The sequence below is a fragment of the Diabrotica undecimpunctata genome, chromosome 8 (assembly GCF_040954645.1).
Source record: "Diabrotica undecimpunctata isolate CICGRU chromosome 8, icDiaUnde3, whole genome shotgun sequence".
Classification (NCBI taxonomy): domain Eukaryota; kingdom Metazoa; phylum Arthropoda; class Insecta; order Coleoptera; family Chrysomelidae; genus Diabrotica; species Diabrotica undecimpunctata.
Window position 1 is genome coordinate 6,573,872 of NC_092810.1, and position 26,232 is coordinate 6,600,103.

General features: G+C 32.6%; 1 protein-coding gene and 2 long non-coding RNA genes across 8 annotated transcripts in view; all 3 read left to right on the forward strand.

The window, feature by feature from the left end:
• LOC140449211 (uncharacterized) overlaps window positions 1-26,232 on the forward strand; it is a 335,545-nt gene that overhangs the window by 101,640 nt on the left and 207,673 nt on the right. The window lies entirely within an intron of this gene.
• LOC140448262 (uncharacterized) lies at window positions 3,751-11,329 on the forward strand. The gene is made up of 3 exons (XR_011951668.1): window positions 3,751-3,907; window positions 4,983-5,206; window positions 11,185-11,329. It is a non-coding gene; the product is annotated as an uncharacterized lncRNA (long non-coding RNA).
• Window positions 15,076-21,210, forward strand: LOC140448263 (uncharacterized). Its single transcript, XR_011951669.1, has 3 exons — window positions 15,076-15,229; window positions 15,630-15,834; window positions 21,063-21,210. It is a non-coding gene; the product is annotated as an uncharacterized lncRNA (long non-coding RNA).

Consider the following 26,232-nt stretch of genomic DNA (forward strand, 5'->3'; position numbering starts at 1 on the left):
GAAGCTTTTAAGACATAGGTGGGGGTTACTAGATGACGAATAGATAAAAAGATACTCCTATTTTTACCTTGCGTTTTTTTTTAAACAATAATTTATGGTCAGAATTTGATTTTTTATCTATAAGTTTTTTCCCTTATAATTTAAATAAACAATATTTATACCATTTTTTTATATAAAAAATATCTTTATTTTCCCGTTTTTTTAATTAAAATTGATAAATAACTTACGGAGATATTTGCAAAAAAGCAGTTTTTTTTCACTAATTTATAAATTTAATTAATTTTTTTATTAACAAAATAAAATGTTATTAATACATTTCAACATTGAGGAATTACCGTCCTTTAAATTTTTGCGAAATTTCCCCCCGATCGGTCAAATAGTTTAAAAGTTATTCAATTTGTTTATCCCTGGGACTAATTATTTAAACCATTGAACTTGCCCTATGAATGATGCTAGACACATTTAACAAAATTCATAGGATTCTTTACGACTTATACTATCTCAAAAGTTAAATGAATATTGAGTTTTCATCGAAATTATTTACAAAATAAACGTTTGAAAAAGGGGTATGTTTTTTACTTATAAACAATTGTAATAACTTCTACATTTTTCAAGCTACAGACTTGTACGTACAACCATTAGATAGCTGGTAAAAAAACTCACATTTAACAAAAAAAATAAACCTTCTATGAACAATAGAAACGAAGTTAGTGACAATTTTTTTGTTAATTATATCTCCATTGTTTATAAACATTAAGAAGTAAAATTTGCACAAATTTTAAATGAAAATCTAAACTTTATATTGAATTTTATAGCTATAAAATTCATCCAACTTTTCGAAACTTAAAACCTTTCGAAACGAAGTTACTTTCGAAAGATCGACATAGGAAAGTGGAGGGGAAACTGTTTTAGCTCCTCGCTGCAAAATTTAATATTATGGTTACGGATTTATCATTCAAAAGCTTCAACAGTTCTGTAGGAATTTTATCAGGTCTATTTGCTTTTTCATTTTTAGCGTTTCTTATTGCGCATTCTACTTCTTCTTTCAATATGTCTGGCCCAGTTGCATTGATTATCTGAGTTAAGTTGTTTCTATCGTCTTCAAATAATTCATTCAGGTATTCTGTCCATCTTTTTATTTTATTCTCTAGATCTACAATAAGATTTCCATCTTTGTCTTTAAGTTTACCTATTTGGCATTTCTTTATGCTTCCTGTTATCTCTTTTACTTTTATGTGCATATTGAACGCATCGTACTTTTTCTTATATGTTTCCATTTCTTCATATTGTTCTTTAATCCACTCCTCTTTGGCTTCTTTTATTCTCTTTTTTATGTGTTTATTTATTTCTTTGTATCTGTCTGGGTAATTCTTCATCTTTCTTCTTTGTTCCATCAAGTCTAGTATATCTTGTGTCATCCACCCCTTATTCTTTGTTGTTGTTTTTGTAAGATGTTTCTTTCCTGCTGTTTGTATAGCTGTATTTATGTACTTTAATTTGTTGCTGCACTGAACGAAGGTTTTCATTTATTTCTTCTCCTGTTTCTTGTCGTATATTTTTGTTTCTAAGTTTATTTAAATCTAGTGCCTTTCTGTGTGGTCTTCTAATCTTTTTTGGTCTCGCCTCTATCACAGTAACTACCGGGTTATGATCTGAGCCTATATCAGCTCCTGGGTACGTCTTAGTACATTTAACAGCATTATGATACCTCCTTACTATCATAATGTAGTCTATTTGATTTCTCACTATTTTTTCTTCGGTATGTTGTGGAGATGTCCATGTATATAACCGTCGAGGAGGTAATTTGAAAAAGGTATTTGTTATTACGAAGTCTTCACTTTGGCAAAATTGAATCAATCGATCTCCTCTGTCATTTCTGTTTTCAAGATCATATTTTCCTACTTGTTCTCCTACCTTACCTTGACCCACCTTGGCATTAAGATCGCCCATTAATATGTTAATGTATGGAAAGACTGACTTAATAAGTGAAGACAAACAACCTGCAACAAAAAGGTTCAGACCTGACAGTGAAGTCGAATAAATGAACCAAATTTTAACTTTTAAACCAATGTATGTAAAGAAAATAAAAAAGTAAAGTTCAATAAACATTGCAAAATTTAATAAGGCAAGTGATGAAAAAATCGACTTATTTTATCAAAGCAGTAAGGCAGATTAGATTAATATTGTATATCATATTTGTAAGAAAAATAGAATAAAAATCAATATTGTTAATTATAAAAATACAAACAATTATAAAACATATAAGGAATATAATAATACAATGTGTAAAAAATTACCTGAAATTTAATTTATAAAATACCTATATAAGTATTATTACATCATTGATATAAAGTGAAAAAACATATGTTGATTTTCCGGGATTTTCCGAGATTTATGGGGGGTGAAAATTATGTCATCATTATTAATACTGCGACAGACTATTCGAGCAAATTAAAAAAAAGTTAGTATTTAGGGTGAATTTCAAATAGACTCAATTTTTCCGACTTTTCCCATATTTTCCGGCCAGTGAAAACTATGCAGTTGTTCATATTTCGACGAGCTACCCCAGAATAAAAAAAAGGGGCTTGCAGCTGCAAAGGAAGCCGAGATAATGTAAATTCTTCCTACGTGTTGCAATTTGAAGTTCCGATTCCGAAAAAAAAACGGAGCTGAAACAGATATCCTCTCCACTTTCCTATGTCGATCTTTCGAAAGTACCGTCGTTTCGAAAAATTAGATAACTTTTATAGCTATAAGTTTCAATATAAAGTTTAGATTTTCATTCAAAATTTGTGCAAATTTTACTTCTTAATGTTTATAACCAATGGAGATATGATTTTTTTAAAAATAGTCACTAACTTCGTTCCTATTGGTCATAGAAGGTTTTTTATTTTTTAATGTGAGCTTTTCTACCAGCTATCCAATGGTTGTACGTATAAGTCTTTGCTTGAAAAATATAGAAGTTATTACAATTGTTTATAAGTGAAAAACATACCCCTTTTTCAAACGTTTATTTTGTAAATAATTTCGATGAAAACTCAATATGCATTTAACTTCTGACATCTTCTAAAAAATTAATAAAATTTATAAATTGGGGCAAAAAAACTGCTTTTTTGCAAATATCTCTGTAAATTATTTATCAATTTTAATTAAAAAAACGGAAAAATAAAGTTATTCTTGACATAAAAAAATGACATAAATATTGTTTATTTAAAATATAAGCGAAAAAATTTATAGACAAAAAATCAAATTGTGACCATAAATTATTGCTTAAAAAAACGCAGAGTAAAACTAGGAGTATCTTTTCATCTATTCATCATCTAGTATCCCCCACCTATGTCTTAAAATCTTCAGATATCTGCGAAACATTTTTCCACCTTTTTTTTTAACCAGACTGGGCTAATATTAGTAACAATCAATTACTATCTAAGTCATCATATTAAAACTATCGTAATATTTATTAAAAAAAAAAACAAATTTAAAGTTCTATTTAAGCGTGACAAATCAGCAGCAATTGCATGACTAAATAATTACAGGTGTAGAAAAATATTTTTACACCTCGTGTTGATGTATATTTACCTATGTTATTATAGAACGACAAATCGAATGACTCATTAAACTCGACCTTGTCTTATGATATAATTTAACGAATATAAACATTGGGTAGTGAAAAAATACAAATACCCTTCGTAATGTCAACGTCAAGGCCCAACAAACTCTACAAATAAACCGGTTAGTCACGCACCCGAAATGCATTTGTAGCGGTGGTGGCGAAAATTGGATCCCACCCAACAACGCATTGTTTAAAATCTTTTGGAGATTACCGATAATCGCATAAAATTTGTAACACTGTCACGAACAGTACCTACAGGCTGTGATATTTTTGGTTTTGAGTAGATAATAGTAGGTAAGTACAGACTTCCTTTTTAAATTATTTATATTACTAGTAACTGAAAAATGGTGTAAAAAGTGGTTACAATTGACTCAATAAGGGAAACTAGAGAACAGTTTTGTTTAGTATTCCACTATAAATACATAGTGGTAAATTAGACTTGATTATACATAAAAATCTAATCCAATTAAGATCTTCCTTTTTTCTTTACCTCTATTTTCTTCTTTCTCTCATTTTGTCGTGTTTCATTAACATTTTAAATATTTCTTCTGTTTTTCACCTCCTTCTTTCTTATTTATCTATAGATAAATTTTCCAATGTCTAGTTTGCTATTCACTATATTAAATTTTCAGATATATTCATACAATCTGATTTAAACCAAAGCTTGGTCACTATACTGTCATCTCCTATTTTCTGGATTTGGAAAACACAAAGCAAAAGTTTAAATCTCGAAAAATACATAGTAGAATACACGTTGAAATAAAACTTAAACCACCACGATTTTCAAATCACCATGAACTTTATGAGATCGTTGACAATTCCGTTTTGAACCTGCACACTTATTATTCTTAAGATGTTTAATATCCTCTCTTGTCGCTACTTGTTTCCAGGCTGATACATACTTCTTACATGCCAGGTAGCTATTTTTATCTGAGAGGGTTGAGTATTTTTTTTTGGTTTTTTGTGCAAGGGTTTCGCATGTTGACGACCGAGGAGGCTTTGCTTTCTGATGGTTGTCGTCCTCTGCCGGATTTTGGTCTCCGATTACCATAATCAATTATGTCTCTTGCGCAAATAGTGCTAGCCATTATAATTTATACTAGAGATGTCATCAGGGACCTTTATTGCAGTGGTTTCTCATTGCCTTCTGCATTCTGATGCCGTTGACCACTTTTTTGGTTCTTCCGTATTCGAGACCAATTTCTCAGTATCAGGACAACAGAGTATCCTTCCACTTACTAGCTCATCCGCCCTAAGCCGTTGGCCAGTAAATGGTGGATTGCTTACGCAAACTCCGAGTGTTTGCCGGGATAGAGATAAAACTAATAACATTTAATTTAAAAAGATAAGTAATAATTTTCTGTTTTAGATAACATGCTCACCTACCTTAGGAATCCGATAACGGGCTACGAATACTCATTCTGGCCCGATGCGAAATTTTTTTATCATTATAAAATATATCGACCATTATACTTACACGAAGATTGGGCAATAAAGGGTAGAGAATGGTATCCAGAATACTGGCCGAGCCACCATTCTTACTGGCATTACTTGAGGGACACACCCAGCGAAAAGGCCTTCTCTCAAGTCAGGGTAGGTAACATTTAGTGATCATATTTTAAGTAATTTACAATTAACAAAACGAAAAACCGTTATAATTTAAAGCATATAATTTTTTTTTCGTAATTTAGTAAATGCAGAAACTGCAAAATCTGTAAAACTCTTAAATACTATAACAAAAATTTAATTAAATTTAATCTGTCTAATTAAGAAACTTTCTTCTTTATGTGCAGTCTTCTACTGAAGGTTGGCGACCATCAAACGATAGGTTTCTCTGTTTTGTGCCGCATGTATTATGTTCGCAGCTTCTGTTATTTGAAACCATTCTATAAAGTTTCTCAGCCAGGATTTCTTCTTTCTGCCCAAACCTCTTCTACCTTTAATCTTGCCTTCCACGATAAGCTGTAGCAGACTGTACTTATCATTACGAAACACATGGCCCAGGTATGACGCTTTCCTCCTTTTAACAGTTGTTAACAATTCCACCTCTTTACCCATTCGTCTCAATACCTCGGTGTTGGCCACTCTGTCTGTCTAAGGTATTCTCAGTATGCGTCGATACAGCCACATTTCTAGAGACGGTAACTTCTTTATAGTTGCAGCTGTTAACGTCCACCCTGTAACTCCGTAAAGTAGCGTAGAGAGTACGTAGCATTTCGTGGCGCGCCATCGGAGGTTAACGCTTAGGTGGCGGTTTCAATTCGGATCTTAATCTCTACATCTGGGTCCCACTTTCATTTACTGTATATCCCAGAGAAACACATACTCTAAAGTAAAATGTTAATATTAACTGAAATAACAATATTTCGATCTATTTCAATTAAAGCGTTTATTTGAAAAACAACACTTGCCCAAAAAAAATTCTTGCAAATCAAAAAAAACTGCCCAGCTGCAATTTATTTCAAATCTGACTTTTACTAAGATATTCATTGGAAGTAATGTGGATATCAAAATAATTGTGCGAGTTGATTTCATATTTTCGTTGATATTTTAAATAAAAATCGGTAAAAACTTAGAAACGAGACTCTCTTAAAGACGAGAAATGAGACTAAAGTCACTATCGCAAGGTAGGTATGAATGTCCTCGTATTTGGTGTACGTGTGTTATCTCTGATGCTAGTTTCAGTACATTTACCAGGATATATGAAAAGCGAAGTAGTTTTTATTCTGACCTGGGCAACTCTCAGAGAAAAACCATTTCATTCATTTTACCGAGTATATAATCTTGGAAGTTCTTGGATAATGAAATATCATGGAAGTTATCTTGTTTTGATCTTGTTTAGCCATTCCTTTGTGATAGGTATACAAATGGACATCATTGCCACCGATGGTGTGTATAGCAAATACATAGTACCAAAAGAATGTAGATAGTCGAGATATAGGGGTTATTGCCAATCTGTACTGAAATCAAAAAGCAATGAAATCTACAAGGAAAATAAATTCTTGCAGCTGGCCGTATACCATGTATCACAAAAAGAGGTTTAAATCTTTGTATGTATGTATATTTAAAAAGCCCTTAGAAGGGCTACATCAAAAAACACAAACGTTTTTGGAATAATAATTCCATCATCAGGTTAAAAGCAGGTTAACATGCCTGAGCCACCAAAATATTAGGGTACAACCCTTTACAAAAATTAAAGTTACCAAAAAATGTACATGTTGTTGTTAAAAATGAATGATCTTTAATATTTTATTAGATCTAACTTCAGGCAACATATAACCATGTACATGGTTATATGTAACTCTTTATACAACTATTTATAAAAACATCTCTACAAAAACTTAGTTTATTCTCGGCAAAATACAGAAACTGCATACAAAAGCTGATCTCTTTACCTTAAAAACGCATCGTGATTTTTGTCGATAGAGCACTTGGATCAAAAGATATCGAATTTTTAACGTCGAGCTGATACAAATGTTATTGAACATTGTTTTCGCGCTCGTAACTGACATTTAAAATCACCGATCACTTCAAGTGTTGTTGCTAAGAGAACGGTTCATTCTACACAAAAAATGCTAATGAACATTTTTGTTCAAATTTATCTCGGCTACATTTTTTATTTAAAACATTTTTTTTGCGACTTACAAATTCTTGGTAAATCGATTTTTTTGCGTTAATTTTATCCCCCTACTGGGGGGTTTTTGGGGGTAAAAGTGGTAAACTTTATGCATCTTTTTTGGGATCTCAAAATTAATATTCTTGGCAAAATTCTGCTTGTTTGTATGACTTTTAGGGGTCAACTCTCTGACGACTGGACTATTATAGAGGGGAAGTGATCTATAAGGTAATTGCCAATTTTCACGTTGCTATCGGCCAATAGTTCCGTTTACTTGACGATGATAACTCCGCATCCGTTTGTCATTATAGTTGAAGCTCGACAAAATTAATCTACTCCTCATTTGTGGTTTCAAAATTAATTTTGTTTATACAACTTCTAGAAATTCACTAACTTTTGATCTTCAGCTTATATTTTCTAGAATTATTTTCACTAAATTACATATTTGTGTAAAATAATATACAATAAAGAGAACTGTTAATAAAAACCAGTCAGTGGGCATGTGTTCAATAAAATTATACATTTCAGATACTTACAAAATGGCTGTGGCATTATATTTTGATTAATCAAAATGCAGGACGACTCAGTTAATTATGTTATTGTTTGTCTAATGAAAATTAGACCTCGTGCAGATTTTATGCTGATTTATTCTGCATTTATTAAATACGAGTGCTAATTTAGTGTTCATATAATCTTTATTTAGGCAATGAGTTCATTTCCCGAGCTTTTATATGCTCTATTACTAACGTACAGGATATGCATGCAGTATTAGTATAATGCAAAATATAAACGACCGCAATAAAAGTTCTTGATAATAAAAATTGAGAACAGTGGAAAATAAGTAAACAGCACTAAACTGGATAAAGATGTACAGTGTATACACTTCTCTCCAAAATTATTGCACCATTTCAAATGTACCATTTATTAGTTATAACCTTTCAGTACATGCGCCTCAAACAGTTGCTTTAGTCCACGCGGCGGACTGGTAGTTCGCATATTAAAACAGCAAGTATGAGACGGACTGAAAAATTCTGAAATAAAATAAACTACTATCACAAACACTAATTATTTTGCATGTTATACACATTCATTACAAATATTTGTGCAATGTTGTTAACACATACATTTTCCACATTTAACACATGAATACTTGGTCGGAAGGTTTTTTTTTCTGTCGCAGTAACTGCAGCGACATATTTGGAGAAATACAGCGACGACTTAGAAGAGATGATTAAAAGAAAAAAAAAGTACATTTCAAATGGCTAAACGACAGAACCCCAGGAATACGGGGAGAATATGTTACCCTCAGACAACAAGTTAAACAAAGAATAAAGCTCGAGAAAAACGAATACTGGGAAAGAATGTGTAGAGACATAGACAACACGATAGGGTATAACAGATCAACGGAAGCATGAAAAAAAAAATTAAAAACATCAGAAGTAATAAACGAAGTAAAAATACCATACAGATAATTACATCAAAAGAGTGGACAAAGCATTACACAACATTATTGCAGGAGAATAGGCCGGAGTATATCTCATACGACCCTGTGACAATAATAGCTGAGGAAGCAGAAATCACAGAGGAAGATATAAATAAAGCACTAAAGAAATCCAAAAACAATAAAGCACCAGGACCAGGGAACATAAAAATGGAACTGCTAAAATATGGAGGCGCAAGGATAGTATCCTTTATACGAATGTTGTTCAATAAAATCGAAGCAGGAGAGAAGATTCCCGATGAGTGGAATTTATCATACATGTCCTCCATTTTCAAAAAAGGTGACAAAAGGTCACCAAATAACTACAGAGGGATCAGTGTAATGCCTTCAATAGCAAGAATCTTTTCATCAGTTATAAAAGAAAAACTAAAACAACACATGGACCATTATAGCGAAGAACAAGCAGGATTCCGAAAAGCCAGATCATGTTTAGATAATATATTCATTATGAGACAGGTGATTGAAAAGAACAAAGAAAAAAACATTGAAACACATATGACCTTTATCGACTGAGAAAGCATACGATAGCGTGCCCAGGAAACAACTATAGGAAGCAATGAGAAGAATGCGCGTTAGAGAGAAATGTGTGAATATAACACAAAGACTGTATAAAGAAACACAAGTGCAAATAAAGTTAGGTAATGAAATAACAAAAACAATCACCGCAACAAAAGGCCTCAAACAGGGATGTGGTCTCTCACCTACACTTTTTAACATATACATAGATCATGCTTTGAAAAGATGGTATAGATAATGCGGAACAATGGGCATACCCGTACAAGAGAATATATTACATTCACTACTTTTCGCAGATGATCAAGTCATTTTTGCACAAGACAGGGAGGATATGGAATATATGATAAGGAATATAAAGGAAGAATATGAACTTTGGGGACTCAAGATAAATATGTATAACACGGAATACTTATGTATTGGAGCCGTATTAAGTTTAGAAGAAGAGACTATTAAGAGTTGTAAGGCTTTTAATTATTTAGGGTCAATAATTAGCCGAGATGGTACTTGTATGAAAGATATAGAAATAAAAATAGCACGGGGAAAACAAGCCACAAGAGCACTTCATGGAGTGATATGGAACAACACTGTAACCAAAGAAAACAAAAAGAGGATCTTTCAAAGCATAGTGATGAATATTACCCTATATGGAGCGGAAGTATGGCCAATGACAACAACAATACGAAATAAAATAAGAACAGTTGAACTGGACTTTATGAGAAGATGTCTACAAATCACAAGAGCGGATAGAATAAGAACGGAGGAAATATGGAACAGAATGGAAGTAACATACTCAATTACAAGTTGGAAAACAGAGCCCTGCAGTGGTACGGGCATGTACAAAGAATGCCAGAGCATAAGTGGCCGAAAAGAATATTAAACTAAGACCCGCCGGGAAGAAGACGGAGAGGAAGACCTGCTACAAGATGGAAAACATACGTCGGAAATGTTATGATAGATAGAGACCTCAGAGAAAGTGACTGGGACAATATAGTGCTGTGGAGGACGAAAATGGCGAACTCATAATGGGAAAAGCCGAAGAAGAAGAAGAAGAAGTAACTGCAGCGTCCCCTTTGTTGACAAATATTACTAACTGGAGGGGGTAGTGGATCTTTAGATTCAGCCATTTCTGTAATTCTTAATTTTATTGATGATGGTAAACAAGAAAGAGTAGCACGAGCACGAAGGTGATTAACAACTAATTGTCTAGCTAAACTTTGTAAGAAAATCTTCTGCTGGTTACATTATCGAGATTGTTGCAATGAAAAATTACATTTGCATTAATACCTGTAATACTTAGCATCGAATAGAAAACTACCATTGACTACCTCCTGGCATTTCTTGCAGTGTTATAGGCAGCACACAGCTTGTCCACGGTATTAACACCCCTTTTAGTATTGTTATAATCCATTATGATTTCGGGTTTACCTGTTCCTTCGTATATTTTGCTACCATAATGAAGATTGGCATATTGGCCTTTATCAGCCAGATTGGGTATTGTATAAGTCTCGTAAATTTAAGCGACTTGATTTTAAGATGCCAGCTAAGTACAACATTCCAAAGAGTGCTTGAATCTCGCATATATCCGTAGGTGATGTATCTCTTTCATGATAATAATTGGCTGCAGTCGAAGAAATATGCTGATTTGTATATTCGACAATAATTTTTAACATATCTGTATTAAAAAAGTATTTTCAGATTTCAGTTAGTTTCAACCATGTTTCAATAAATTTACAGTTGATGATGCGTCATTTTTAGTTTTGTTTAATAAAGTTTTGGTTTTTAATGAATTTTATTGTAATGTAATTAGCGGAGCAGAAATTAAATAGTTTAGAATTTCCAATGGCCTTGTCTTTCATACATTAAATATTTCACCCCTCACTGTATTATTTCTATGTTAATATATTTTGTCTTTATAACTATGTATATTCTTTGTTTTAGGTTGCCAGTAACCTTTATTGGACAGACACCATTTTACCATGATTTTTATAAGAAATAATTTATATAATTGTAAATAAGTTGTATATATAATTTAAATGAGTATTTTTGTACAAAAGTTTAGGGATCAATAAATATTATAAATAAATTCAGATGTTTTTATAGTTAAAACTAATATGTTATGTGAAAGTTATATAAAACTAATGCTATATTTTCTACGATCTGTTTAGAGTTTTCTTTTATTTATCGTCTGCTACATTTTTTGGTTCCACTTTTTTTTTGGAGGTCACCAGAGTACACAAGAATACAAAACCTATTTATTATCACAGTTTGTTCGTGGTAATTATCTTTCAGTTTATTATTTGCTTTATTATTTATCGTTTCTTGAATATCTCAGTTTACTCTATATTTTTGTATTTGAAATTTTGGTGTTTTCTATAAAAACTTATTTTGAATTATCGAAGAAGCGTTATTTATTGTAGTTGTACATCATACCTATTGTCTTCGTATCTTTTTATAAGGTTAAAACTTTAAAATTTCATTGTGTATTAACGTAATAATAATGTTGATGAAATTTTAGAATGCCAGGCACAGGTTGTAGTGTGAAGGAAAGATATTAAAAAAATGGAAAAAATAGTTATGTAATTCGGTAATTCATTCAATAGTTAATCCAGTATTGATGAAAATTCAGTATACGCGACAAATTTTCAGTGTAAAATGGAGATTGAAGTCCTAGATTTACGTAAATCCTGCATTAACATTGGATAAACGTTAACAACCGGTTCTGACTAATTTTAAGTACCAAACTGCCTACATATCAACAGTTTTCCATAATTAGGTATTGTAATCCACTAGACATCTTTATTTCATAACTATCTTTACTATTTTCCACACATCAAAGACATAAAAACGACGATTAACAATGTTAAGATTCAAATTACTGTACTCTCGTGACGTAATTTCGGGCTTAATGTTCATTGGTTAGTCGGAAGAGGCAACCGTAGTAGAACTAAGGTAGTAGTTTTTTCTAAGTCTACGAACTGTGGACTCTTCATCTCGTGTCGCCATTACCCATGGTTACTGGACGTATTTTTTTATTGGGTTTTGATTGCTTGATCCATTCAGCCACGATATATAATAAATACTGTAAACTACAATATTATATATTAATAATTAAATAGAAGAATACTATATACATATGCGCTCACATACATATATAGATATTAGTAAATAAAAAAAATAATAAAAAACTGCAAAAAGGAAGTGGAAACATTAAATTTACCTGTATTTATACTCTTCATTAAGGGCCCTAACCAAATTAAATTAATTTACAAATAAGGAATAGACAAATAATACTAAATGCTAATACAAAGTACTTAGGGAGGTACTTACTATTATCTAGGAATAAACATAAAAACAAATGGTTAACACATTCAAGCCGACTCATTTATTTAAGTTAGATTTTTCCCTTAGTTCTTTTTAAAAATTCCCAAATAATTTGTTGTATTTTATACACGTCGAAACACGTAAAAGAGAGAAGCTTGATTTTGTGGGAAAGGTATTTGTTTTTGATCCAGAGTGTGCATCAAATAATTAATTGCATCATCATTATGCTTGCATCCAAACAGCGAATAATTAATATCACCAGCATAACCATAGTAATTACAAAGTTTAGATACAGATAGATTTAGTCTATAGAGGTATGTCTTGACAGTCGCATGGTTAAAGAGACATCTAACAAACATGGAATATATCTTTCTATTGCAGTGACTTCTAACGACAAAGGGATCCGTAGGTAAAACAGGATGAATTTTTGTATAACGATTATTGCTTCGATTACAGAAACCGTACCAATTAATTTCCCAATCTTGTTTTAGACTTTTCTATTTCTGACCTTTTTAAGATCGTCTCTTTAGCAGGGCTTATTATTGTTTTATAAAGTTTGCACTTTGTTGCCCTTGACAATTTATCCCTCTTAGTTTAAGGCCTAGACCAAAATACCTGCGGTTGGCCACGCATATTCTTTTTCTTATGTCTTTGAATGTATTGTTTTTGCAGTCTCCCAGTGACCCTTCTTCTTCTTGATGTGCCTATCCGTTACGAATGTTGGCGATCATCATGGCAATCTTTATGTTATCTGCAGCAGCGCGGAAAAGCTGCACATAAGTTGTATTAAACCTTATTCTGAGGTTCTTTAACCAAGATGTTCTTCTTCCTGGACCTCGTTTTCCAAATATTTTTCTTTGCAGGATGGCTTAAAGAAAAGCATATCTGGATTCAATTTGCATAAGGTGTCCGAAGAATTGTAACTTTCGAGATTTTATGGTGGTCAGTACCTCTTGGTTCTTATCTATTCTTCTGACAACCTCCTCATTTGTGTCTCGGTCAGTTCACGGGATCTTAAGTATTCTCCGATACAGCCACATCTCAAATGCTTCCAGTTTTGCACATATCTTCGTTCAAAGTCCACGATTCAACACCATAAAAAAGGACAGAGAAGACGTAGCATCGCAGCATTCTTACTTTTGAATCAAAAGAGAAGTTGTGCCTCTTGAAGAAGGCCTCCATCCGATTGAAGGTGGATCTAGCTTTTCCGATGCGTGCTCTAATCTCCTGGTTGTTGGTCCATTCTTCATTTATTATGGTGCCAAGGTAGTTGTAGTGCGTCACTCTTTCTACAAGAGATTGGTTGACGTAGAGTTGACCTTCTGTTATCCTTTTCTTGCTAATTATCATAAGCTTTGTCTTCGTAACGTTTATATTGAGTCCATATTGTTGATTGTAATACGTGATTTTGTTCATAAGAACTTGTAGGTCTTCTAAGTTTTCCTCAAATACTATGGCGTCATCTGCATATCTGAAGTTGTTTACCCGGTAACCACTTAGAAGAATACCTTTTTCAGTTTCGTGCAAAGCTTCGATAAATATTCTTTCAGCGTACAGATTGAAGATTAGAGGAGACAAAATACAGCCTTGTCTCACTCCACGCATGATTTTCACATAGTCAGTGTGTTCACCAACTCTAAGATTTGCTGTCTGATTCCAGTAAAGATTTCTAATTATTTTCAGATCTTGGTTGTTAATTCCTGCCCTAAGTAGTAGAATTCTTTCACCGTTTCTATAGTTTCGTGTTGCACCTCCGTTTTCTCTGTTTTCTTGATATAGCCGGCATATATATATATATATATATATATATATATATATATATATATATATATATATATATATATATATATATATATATATATATATATATATATATAGTAGTTTTCTGGGTGTTAATAAGAAGTCAGATGTTTTCTGTGCCGTTTTTATTTAAAACGCCTGAAAGATTCTACTGTTTAATTTCGGGTTCGTCTAATGATCACGATATTATTACCATATGCTATTCTTTGTAGTCTACGGGTATACGTCGTACCCGTTAAGTTTAGTCCCGAATCTCTGTTAGCTGTAAATGGCTTTGAAAGATTTCCTTGTACCTGCATTTTACATTCAACTTTCCTTATTGTCATTTTAATTCATTCTACCAATCCTTTTGTCATTTCAAACTTGATCATTGCCGAATATAATTGGGGTCTGTCAACAGTATTGTATGCTGCCTTAAAATCTACGAATATACAAGGCAGTCTATGTCGTATTCCATTGTTTTTCTAATATTTTTCTGATGGATGGTATGTGATTAATGTTAGATTTCTTTTTCAAAAAGCCTCTTTGGTCTTATATTGTCAGTATAGTATGCCAATCGTTCGTAACATCGACCACTTACTTAATATAAATAATTCAATTTATTTGCTCAAAACGAATCATAAATTAAGCTCAAACTAATCGAATCATTAATAAAAATTATCTCATGGGCACGTCCCAATATAAATTAGCGTAAAAACAACCTGCTACCACATTCAGCTCACAATTAATTTTAATTTTTTGGCAAACATTTAAATTTTTGCACCCATTCTCTGACGTGAACAAAAGCATCCGAAATTATTTTGGATTATCTTTTTGTTTCATATAACAATTCGAAGTGCTAGAAGAAAGAGAATTTTTTAAAGTAAGTGATTTTGGTCGTAAATTGGTAAGAAAAGTATTTTGTGCATTTTTAAATACGAACCAGAAACTTTTTGTCTGTTTTTACATAATCAAGAGATCAACAAATATGCTAATATGGTGATACGTTTTATTTCATCTATATATTTTTCAAATTATTGTTTTCACCATTGGTTTAACTCGACATTTTTTTTGGAATTGTAGTTAAATGTCAGACCGTAAATTTAGTATTATCTAATAATATTTTAGTATCAAATTTTAGCATAGTGATTGTCTTTTTAAATTAAAACTAGTGTAGGATTTTTATTATAATAATTTTGACATTACATAACAAGCAAAAGTTATTTAAAAATGCACAAAATCTTACATGGATTTACAATTTTACAAAATTTTCTTTTTTCTAGAAACCGTTTTCTCCTAAAAATGCTTAAACTTAAATATGACCATCTATATGGCAGCAAAGTGGTATATTATCCCGATACAAAAAATTATTATGATGATACTCTTGGACTTAATTGGTCTGTAAGACCTGTTTATTGGATTCGCCACTATTGGCCAAGACACATGTCAGACTTGTGGCCTACAGAATACCACCTAAGGCAACTTAGGGTAAGAAGTACTAGCTATAGGACTTAATTTCTTGGAATTATAACATAAAAATGTCTAAATTTATCAATATCATCACCATAACTATTAATTCGTTTAGAGATCTTTTCGCTTTTGATCTATCTATTGCTCTTTTAATTTTGTATATCATTTTGTTCCCTAATTCAATATATTCTTAGTTAATTTTCGATTTTCTTTTAATATTGATAATAAGTTTCATATACATAGCTCGTCAAAAGTTGAGGTAATTGTTGGTTTTCAAATAAAAACTTTGTTTTAAAAGATTTTTGATTATCAAATCAAATCAATCAAACGAATTCAGTAAATGACTTTTTTTATTAATAAATCTACAACCCTCTGTGGATTATGGTGTAGAAAAGGAATTGCATTTCTTTTTCTTCTACCACTGGCGACTCTTCTTCAGTTCTAAACTTCCATAACACAGGCCAACAAAAAAAGATTTAGAAAACTTTTCTGATAAATTAATGTAAATCCTATGTATTTTTTGGTGCTTAAAAATAATCTGAAATTAAATTTTACGTATCACCTACAGTTTTCCACTGGTTTATTCATTATAATAACTTGAAAAAGACAAAATATCGAAATACATTAACATGATACATTATTAGAAGAATACCTGTTATCTAATAATTAGATAACAGATAAAGAATTATTCTTATCTTGTAATAGTATAGGTCTATCCAATCATTTAAGGAGTCAATGCTTCTATATTTTCTTTCTCTTTTTCCTCTGAAACTTCTCAAGCAGCTTTTTCTTCTATGCGATGCACTCTGTTGTCCTTTGAAACCCTGGTGGATTCGTTCGCCTTGTTCTTTACTGACACCCATCCAGATTTTCAGGGAAAAAGTCAAGATGGTTATGCAAAAAGTGGATTTTAAAGCTCATTAATTATCCCAAATCTATCTAATAAATTAGCTAGTATAAACTCGTAGTTAGGGTATTTCATATTACCTTAAAACTTCTTCCACTTTGGAACATTTTTCCACTAAAGTACTTGAAACGTTTTCCATATTAAGGCAGGGCCTTGACAAACTGTTTCATTAAGCCTAACTTAATGTGTAAAGGCGGAAGCAGGATCTTTTTCGGATCTATCAAAGTTTTGTACACAATCTTCTTCTCGTCAGGTGTTAAAACATTTGTTATGGGCCATTGCTTTGTGGACCAGTGTTTTTCTCTTGCTCTACTATCACATTCACAAGTAAAATATGAAAACTTTGTAAATCCAATGCAAACAACTTTTAAATCTCCACAGATCATTGAATTGTGAACTTAATAGTTGAGTTTCTGTAGAATTGTGTCAAGATTTTCATACGTCTCCTTCATATGGACTGAATGGCTGAAGGCAGTGAAGCATAAGTATTCGTACTGTGTAAGAGTACAGCTTTTAAGCTTGTTTTTGAAGAGTCTATAAAAAGCCTTCAATCATCTTTATTATACTTAATAACATACACATTCATTAGTCCACCAATATCATGACATTAGACCAAATCCCCTTCTTGCCTAAAAAACTAACCAAACTGTTAATCTGTACCTATATATATTTAGGGATTCTACAGTATTCACTGCCTTTCCTCGCTCAACCGTTTCCATCTCTCTCTGTTGTTCCGTTCTCCATCGTTTAGTCCTCTCTTACTCATGGCGTCGTCTACTTCGTTCCTCTAGGATTTTCGGGGTCGTCCTCTTTTCCTCCTTCCTATGGGGCTCCATTCGGTTATTCTCTTTATCCATCTGCTGTCGCTAGTTCTTCTTACATGTCCATACCACTTTAGTCTTTTTTGTTCTATATATGTTAGTATGTCTATTTCTATTGATGTTCTTTGCTTTATTTCGTCATTACTTCTCCTATCCATTCTTGTTACTCTGCAGCATCTTCGCAGGCATTCCATCTCTGTTGCTACTATCTTACTGCTGTTTTTCTTGTTTATGATCCAACTTTCAGCCCCATATGTCATAATACTTCGCACTAATGTTTTATAAATCTGCGTTTTTGTCTTCATATTTAGGTGTCTATCCCACCATACTGAGTTAAGTTGTCGGATTGCTGTTCTTGTTTGTCCTAATCTTTGTGTAATTTCTTCCTCTGTTGTTGCCTTTGTCGTGATTATAAACCCCAGGTATTTGAATTTATCCTTTCCTTTGATTGTTACGTTGTCATCAATCTGTAGATCTTCTATGTCTTCTTCACTTGTAGATAGGTACTCTGTTTTCGCGAGGTTAATATCTAGGCCAGCCTTGGTATATTCTTCTTGTAGTTTCTTCATCATGTAGCTGAGGTCGTCTTGGTCTTGTGCAATCACTACTTGATCGTCTGCAAAACTTAACGTATATAGGTATTCGTTCCGTACCGGTACTCCCATGCCTTCGCATTTTCTTTTCCATGTAGTCAAGGCTTTCTCTAAGTATATTTTGAATAGGGTTGGAGATGTGGAACAACCCTGCAGGAGCCCTTTTGTTGTGGTGAAGTCTCCTATGATTCTTGTTCCCATTTTAATGGACACTTTATTTTCTTTATACAGAGCTTTTGTAGCTTCTATGAGTTCCGTCTGTATTTCTAATTTATACATTGCCTCCCATAGTTCTGACCTTGGTACAGAGTCATACGCCTTTCTCAGGTCCACAAATGCCAAGTGTATATCTCTATTTTTTGCTTTTTTATTTTCCAACAGTTGTTCCAGTGTGTATATGTGGTCTATTCATGATCTTCCTGCCGTGAAGCCTGCCTGATCCTCCCCGATTTTGCCTTTTATCACTTGCTCTATCTTTTCTTGCAGTATCTTCCCATATAATCCTCCTATTGATGATATTACGCTTATTCCTTTGTAGTTTTCGCATCGTTTTCTATCTCCTTTCTTAAATATAGATGTCATATATGCCGCTGTCCATTCATTTGGGAGCTGTTCTCCATTTATGGCTTTCTGAAATATCCATTGTATCATCCGGTGTAATTTTTTTGATCCGTATTTTATAAGCTCAGGTGAGATGCCTACAAGTCCCGGTGCTTTCTTATTTTTGATTGCTTTTATGGCCGTTCTCATTTCCCTATCTGTTATTTCTATTTCTTGTTGTGGGAATCTGCTTCGTCTTCGCCTGTTTCTTTTCCAATGAATTGTGGTCTTTGTTCTGTTAATAGTTCCTTCTAGTAGTCCTTCCATTCTTTGTCCTGTATATTTCCCAATTTAATTTTTTCTTTTGAGTTTTGTTTCAATCCTCTCAGTACTTTCCATGACTCCGGAGTTCTTGTACCTCCTATATATGTTTCAATATTTAAGCAGATTCTTTCCCATTCTTCATTTTTTTGCTGTATTATTTGTTTTTTCACTTTTCTATCTTTTTCTCTATATTCTTTATAAACTTCATCGTTGTTTGTAGTCAGCCATTTTCTGTATAGTTGCTTTTTTTCTTGAATTATTCTTTTTGTTGGTTCATTTATTTCATAATAGTGCTGTTTATTTGTTATATGTTCTTTTTCCCCAAGGGCTTCGAATGCTGCTTGCTTTATACTCGCCTTTATATGCTCGTATATTTCTTCGATGTTGCCGTATCTAAATTCTATTAATTTTTGGTCTAGACGTTGTTGGTATAGTTCTCTTATTGATTGTTCTTGGAGTAGTTCTATATTGTATTGTTTTTCTCTTATAGTGTTCAACAGTTCTTCTGTGGAGGGGGTCTTGTTATGTTTCCAATTAATGCTCATTTTTGCTGTCAGTAGTCTATGGTCCGTTCCACATTCTGCTCCTCTTTTGACTCGCACATCTTTGATCTTTATTGTGGTATCTTGTTTGATTATTATGTAGTCTAGTATCGATTTCAGCTTTCGTGTTTCTTGCGTCCATGTATATTTATGAATATTTTTATGTCTGAAGAATCCGTTGGTGATTTTTAGGTTGTTTAGTTCGCATAATTCAATCAGACGTTCTCCGTTGTCGTTTTGTTCATCCTCTCCAAATCTACCCACTACTTTATCGTTTTCTTTTCTTCCAGTTCTGCCGTTAAGGTCACCAATTTTTACACCAAAATATGCAAAATACACCTTTTTTACAAAGTCAGTTATGTTTCTCTGATGTTTTTTAATAACAAAGCACCACATATGTAATAAAATGCATTTTGACAGTTTTTACAACCGCGACTAGCCATAATTTAAAGCGTATGAGTCAAAAACTGAAAAGTAAGGTTATGTTTATTAGAATGAAGGAACTATACAGCTATTAATGAACAGGAAGAAGAACGAAGGGTGTTGTATAATTCATTACCAAGTAACATTAGATTGCTCTACTCGTTAAACAAAATAAAATGGAATTGTGCAATGATTTTCGGACTCTAGCACACTAAAATACATACGATAGAGGTAATTGTATCAAAAGAGATTTTCATCGTTGTTGGCATGTGTAATACTGAAATTATTCTCGACATTTTTCAACCAACGTTTTCTAGGGCGGCCTTGTGTTCTATTTTTAGCCAGCCTTCACTCGTTGATATTTTTTGTATTTCTTTCATTGCTTATTCGAAGCGAGTAGCCAAGCCAACGAATTCTATAAGATTTAAAAAAATTCCTCAAGTTTAAACCTTCTTGAGCACTTTTCTATCAAAACTTTCCACGTTTGCCTTTATTCAGCAGTATTCATGTTTCACAAAAATAGGTCACAATATTATTATTGTTTTGTACAATTGCATCTTCGACTTCTCCCTGGTATTTAAGTAGTTACTAGGAATCCTAGGTACGCCAATTCTGCTAGCTTTTCAGACCTGTGAAAACCTGATAAACTGCGTTAGGCTTTCACGGCCATCGTCTAACTTGTTAAACTGTTTGTTTGGGCTGTTAGGCCGTTGTCTTCTGAGATTAGTTCTCGATGTTTCGCCAACACTAGCGGTTGACATCTTCTGGAAATTTTACTGCTTCGCTTGTAGCTTGTATGTGAAAACCTGTTTGGAAGAGATTCTATTCTTTCATCTTGCTCTTGACATCAAGATATCTTTGATTTTATTCTAATTTCTTTTCAATCCTAGTACTCGCGTCTGTTTCTTAAGATCTTCAAAAGTCTTCTTTCATGCTGTGTCATTACGACTGGATCGTAGTAGTTGTTTAGCCGCCAAATAAACATACCTGATTTCAGTGGTATAAACATCATCCGCATACGCAGCTATGGACTACCTATATATTATATTTCCACAAAAATATTTAATAAAAGTTTTAAAGTAAAATAATTTTTTAGGTACGAAATAATTTGTATAGACTTGGATTCTAAGATATCCAGAATATGGCGAACATATTTTCATGGAAATTCTAGCTTTTGTGTGATATTATTGTTGTTAAATGTAATGATTTTAAGTTTTTAAATATATGTTAGTAAAATGTGTTAAGAGTTTATTTTTCTACTAATTAAATAAAAACAACAATAAAACGTTTACTTATAATAATAAGGTCATATAAAAAAAATTATTTTTAGAGTATTTGGAGAAATATAGTGATATATTAAATGATGCTAGAGCAGAAAAAAGAGTGAAACATTTTAGACGAAAGAGACGATTTTAGGAGTATTGTCAACTCTTTTTGTTGCTCCACAATATCTGCTGCCCACAAGATTTATTCTGCCTTTAACATGAATCCATAAATAAATCAATTGTTTTTTACTTAAATTTTAAACTACTCTTTCTACCCACTGATCGTTTGGCTACAGCAGCTCAAATATTGTACATTTCTGCTCGCAGAGCTTGGCAAAGTAAAATAGTTTATTTAAATATTATATTATTAACCTGTACATACTAAGTATTATTTTCAACCTTTATTACACACTACTAATTTTTATTTCTTGACTCTGAGCATGAATTTGTTAACACTAATCAAACATTTCAGCTACTTGCTCTAGCTAATACAAAGATGGACTGTTTCTATGATATTAATAATGATCCTGGTTTTTCGGCAGTCTTTCTTACCGAAACTTATAATAACAACTTAATATTATAGTCCGGTAAAATAAGGATGCAACCTCGGAATGAAAGATAATAAGCTGAAAATTTGCATACGTCTTTATTTTGATGGTATAAAACTTACCTCAAAAGTCTCATATAATCACGTGTCCGCGACTTAAGATATTTAAGGTCAAAGGTCACGAAAATGAGTTTTCTGCAAATATCTCGTTTCCCTTACACTTTATGACATTTAAGGTGGTAAGAAAAATTGTAGAATGGAAAATTCTCTTCAATTTTTGTCTGAAGTACTTTTATGTACCTTCAACCCTTCTTAACATAGAGCGCAAAGAATGGGGGACCGCTTACCTGTGTATACGGTAACGCAAAATCAGCCAGTAGGATTCAATAAATAAAAAGTTATATAGTTAATTATTCACTTAAAATACTATTATTATCATTAAATTTTTATTATTTATTATTTAATAAACTATATTTATAGATATTCATTATAAAATATATAGTCATTGTAGGTATTTTAAATGAGTATACAGTGGGATTGATTATGTGCAGTTTTGTGTTTTGTCCATTCCAATTGTTTTGCCATGTTTTACGAGTGTTTTGTTTTATGGTTGCTGCTAGATCTTGATGAAGTTAAATTTTCTAGGCGTAGGTCAGAACAACTTGCTTTTTTTGCTGCGATATCTGCGGAGTCATTTTCATTGATCCTCACATGATGATGTGGGTGGGCTGAGATGGGGTCCAAAGAATAGTTATTGATATTCCTCTGCTGTGGTTTTATTGACAGATGTGTTGAATTTTTTGGACTATCGGATTTATCGAGTATATGTTGGCAATGGACTGAATTGAAGAAAGAGAATCTGTGCATATAGCTAGATATTTCGTATTAGGAGAAGTCTTTTTACCCAGTATTCTTTTTATCCTTAAATGCGTCGATATAAAGAACTTGATTGTACCGTTTTGCACTAATTGCTTCTTGAAATAATTGTCTAAGAAGGTGGTTAGAAGTGTCTTCCATTTTATGTCGAGTTAGCTTTTTGGTCCATGAAGGAATATTGGAAGTACTGATGGGGGTAGTTATATTCAGGTCTATAGCTGCTAACAAAGGATTTACTAATTCTGGAAGGGGGTAAACAGATCTGTGTCTATTTTCAGGAGCGTGGTGGATGTTAATGAGCTTAATTACTACGTTTTCTAAGTAATACTAGTAGTACAAACTCTAGTGAAATAAGAAGAGACTATCAAACAACACTTTTATTTCTATTTTAAGCCAAATAATTACTTTAGCAACTCACAATATGGATTCAGAAGTGCTCGTTCTACTACGAACGCAGTATAACTAGCAAGGGTTGTCAACTTTGAAACATTAAAAATTACATAATTTTCTTTATTCCACTCTCACCTAAACTATGGATTAATTATATGGCGCAATTCAACAAATGCACTTTAAATTTTTAGAATACAAAAAAAAGCTATAAGGATTTATCTTTCTTTATTAAATTTAAAATTATGCCGCTACCTAATCTGTTAATATTTCAAGTTCTGAAAAGGTCCCATTGAATATAGCAGTCTAATGTTCAATTCACAATACGCGAAACTGTCACTACTTACGAACACATCGCTGTAGATTACGTCTTTCAGATAAAAATTGCCTTAATTATAACTATTACAATATTTTACCAAAAATTATTAAACAGCTAAGCTGTAATAGTTTCGAAAACGTTATAAAAAATATCTTCTGAAACATTGTTTTTACTGCTCAATAGAATATATGACTCATTGCAAAACATCCAGTGAACTGCTTACCGTAGCTTTGCCAGAAATCTTTTTCTGTTTAATACGTGTTCTTTTATTCAATATACATACCCAAGGAAAAAAGAAACAATATACACTGCTTTTATTTGCCAAACTAAAACTTTTCTAAATAGAAAAAGTACGCCTCTGCATGAACTTGACCAATATACTTCATTAATATCCAATCAATCATCCTCACTTCACCAGCAAAGATAACTCAGAACATAATTTTCATTTTCAAGATCAGAATCAATCCTCAAGGATTCGAAGAATTACGATTCTATTATTGACGGATCTCCTCTGGGGAAAAATCCATCAATAATAAAACAAGAAAAATAATTAAAGTTTGATTTTTAATTAAATTCTGGTTTGTGTTAAACGAATAAAAGAGCAGTTGAGAGTAAAATGGGTGTATTTTTAATTTACTAAATACGTGAATGTTTTTTAGTCTGGTGTGTTTGTTTTACAATTCAACCATTTCGAGTTAACTGGTTTCTAATTCTAGAATTTTTTAACAATATGTGCCAGTCTAGATTTGGATAGATTTAGAAATACTCTCAACTACGCGAAAAACGATCACTTTAAAACGTTAACAAACTTTTATCTAAACTAATTTTTTTTGTATTTAAGTAACAATTTTATATCCTTATACGAGGTAAAACAAAATTATGTTTTCTATCATCTACTTTTAAACACCCTGCGATGAAATATAGCTAGATAGTACTTAAGTCTAGTCTATAATAATAGTATTAATGTATGTTTAGGAAGCTTACATCTTCTTCTTCTTTAAGTGCCATCTCCGCGACGAAGGTTGGCAATCATCATGGCTATTCTGACCTTCGAGGCAGCTGCTCTGAACAATTGCCTTAAGCTGCAACCAAACCACGCCCTCAGGTTCTTCAACCAGGAAACGCGTCTTCTACGCTTCTCCTACCCTCTACTTTTCCTTGAATTATGAGTCTCAAGACGTTGTATCTTTCGCCTCTCTCTCTTTTATTGTATTTTCCATTTCCCTCTCTCTGCCTATTCTCATTAACACTTCTGTATTCGTGACTCTATCTACCCATGGAATCCTTAACAATCTTCTAAATGTCCACATACAATTTATTGTATTCCGGTTTAATGTCCATGATTCAGCTTCATAGTAGAGTACACTGTGTACATAGCATTTAATTAGCCTTATTCTGAGGGCCAATGTCAGATCTTTGCTGCATAAAATCTTCATTTTCACGTTATTTTTTGTGATTATCGTTCCCAAATAAGTTTCTTTTTACTCTCTCAATCTGCTGGCCGCCTACCGTTAATATTTCGTTTGTATTGTTGTTCTTGCTAATTTTCATGAATTTGGTTTTTTTGATGGTAAGATGGTGGTATTCTCCACCATATCTTAATATTTTTTTTCATTATTCTTTCTAAGTCTTCCAAGTTGCCGGCTATTATGACTGTATCGTCGGCATACCTAATGTTGTTAATTAAACTTCCGTTCACTTTTATGCCGACTGTCTCGTTTACCAAAGCTTCTTGTATGATTTCTTCAGAATAAGCATTAAACAATAACAGCGACAGTATGCAACCTTCTCTTTCAATTTTCACATTTGATCGTTGGCTGTAGTATAAATTTGATATCAATGTTACATCCCTCACATCCAGATTCTTGTTTTTGAGTACTTCTATAAGTCGTTTTACCTTATCGAATGCCTTGTTGTAGTCTATAAAGTATACATAAACATCTCGATTAACATCCAAACATCTTTGAGTCAGCACGTCAAAAGAAAATAGTGCCTATCTTGTGCCCATTCCATTCCAAAATCCAAACTGGGAATCATTAATATCCATCACCAGCTTAGCGTGTATTCTATTATGGATGATATTTAGCAGAGTTTTTAAGGTATGTGACATTAGACTGATCGTTCGATAATCACTACATTCTTTGGCATTTACTTTCTTTGGTAGACAAATAAATATTGATGTCAGCATTTCACGTAAAATGATTCGTGTGGAATAGATTGTGTTCAGTAGTTGGACTAAAAGATCTATGTTTTTTTCATTGACCTGTTTTAGCAATTCACTTGGTATTTCATCTGGACCAGCAGCTTTATTATTTTTCATTGACTTTACTGCATGAATCACTTCTGACTTTGTTATTTCAGGTCCCTTATCTTCATATATATTTTCCTGTCTCTGGTCATGGAATAATTCCTCTATATATTCTTTCCATCTTCCTAATTTTTGTTCTGTCTCCCTTAAAATGTTTTCTTGTTTATCCAATAATATGCTTGAGGTTTTTCGTTTTGCTACTCCAGCTAATTCTCTAATTTTCTTATAAAGCTTACATATAAATACTACATATGGAGACTAAATGGCCTATGAGGACAAATTCGTTTAATGAATTTGTCATTTAATTCAACAAAGCGATAGCAGCTTTTGCTAGAAGATTTAAACTTTTATACATTTCGTATAGCCCAGAGGACAGAAAACGATATTATTATATCGTTTTCTTTCATGCCCGCCAAAGCAGGTGGCGCCTCTGGATGCTAACCACTGCAGTGGTGAAGCTTTAGGAGATATTCGTTGGACTTTCTGAGTTTGAATTTGTATCAGCCCAAGTGTCTGATGAGGCTGCGATAAGCCGAAATGATTCATACACTTTATTGATACCGA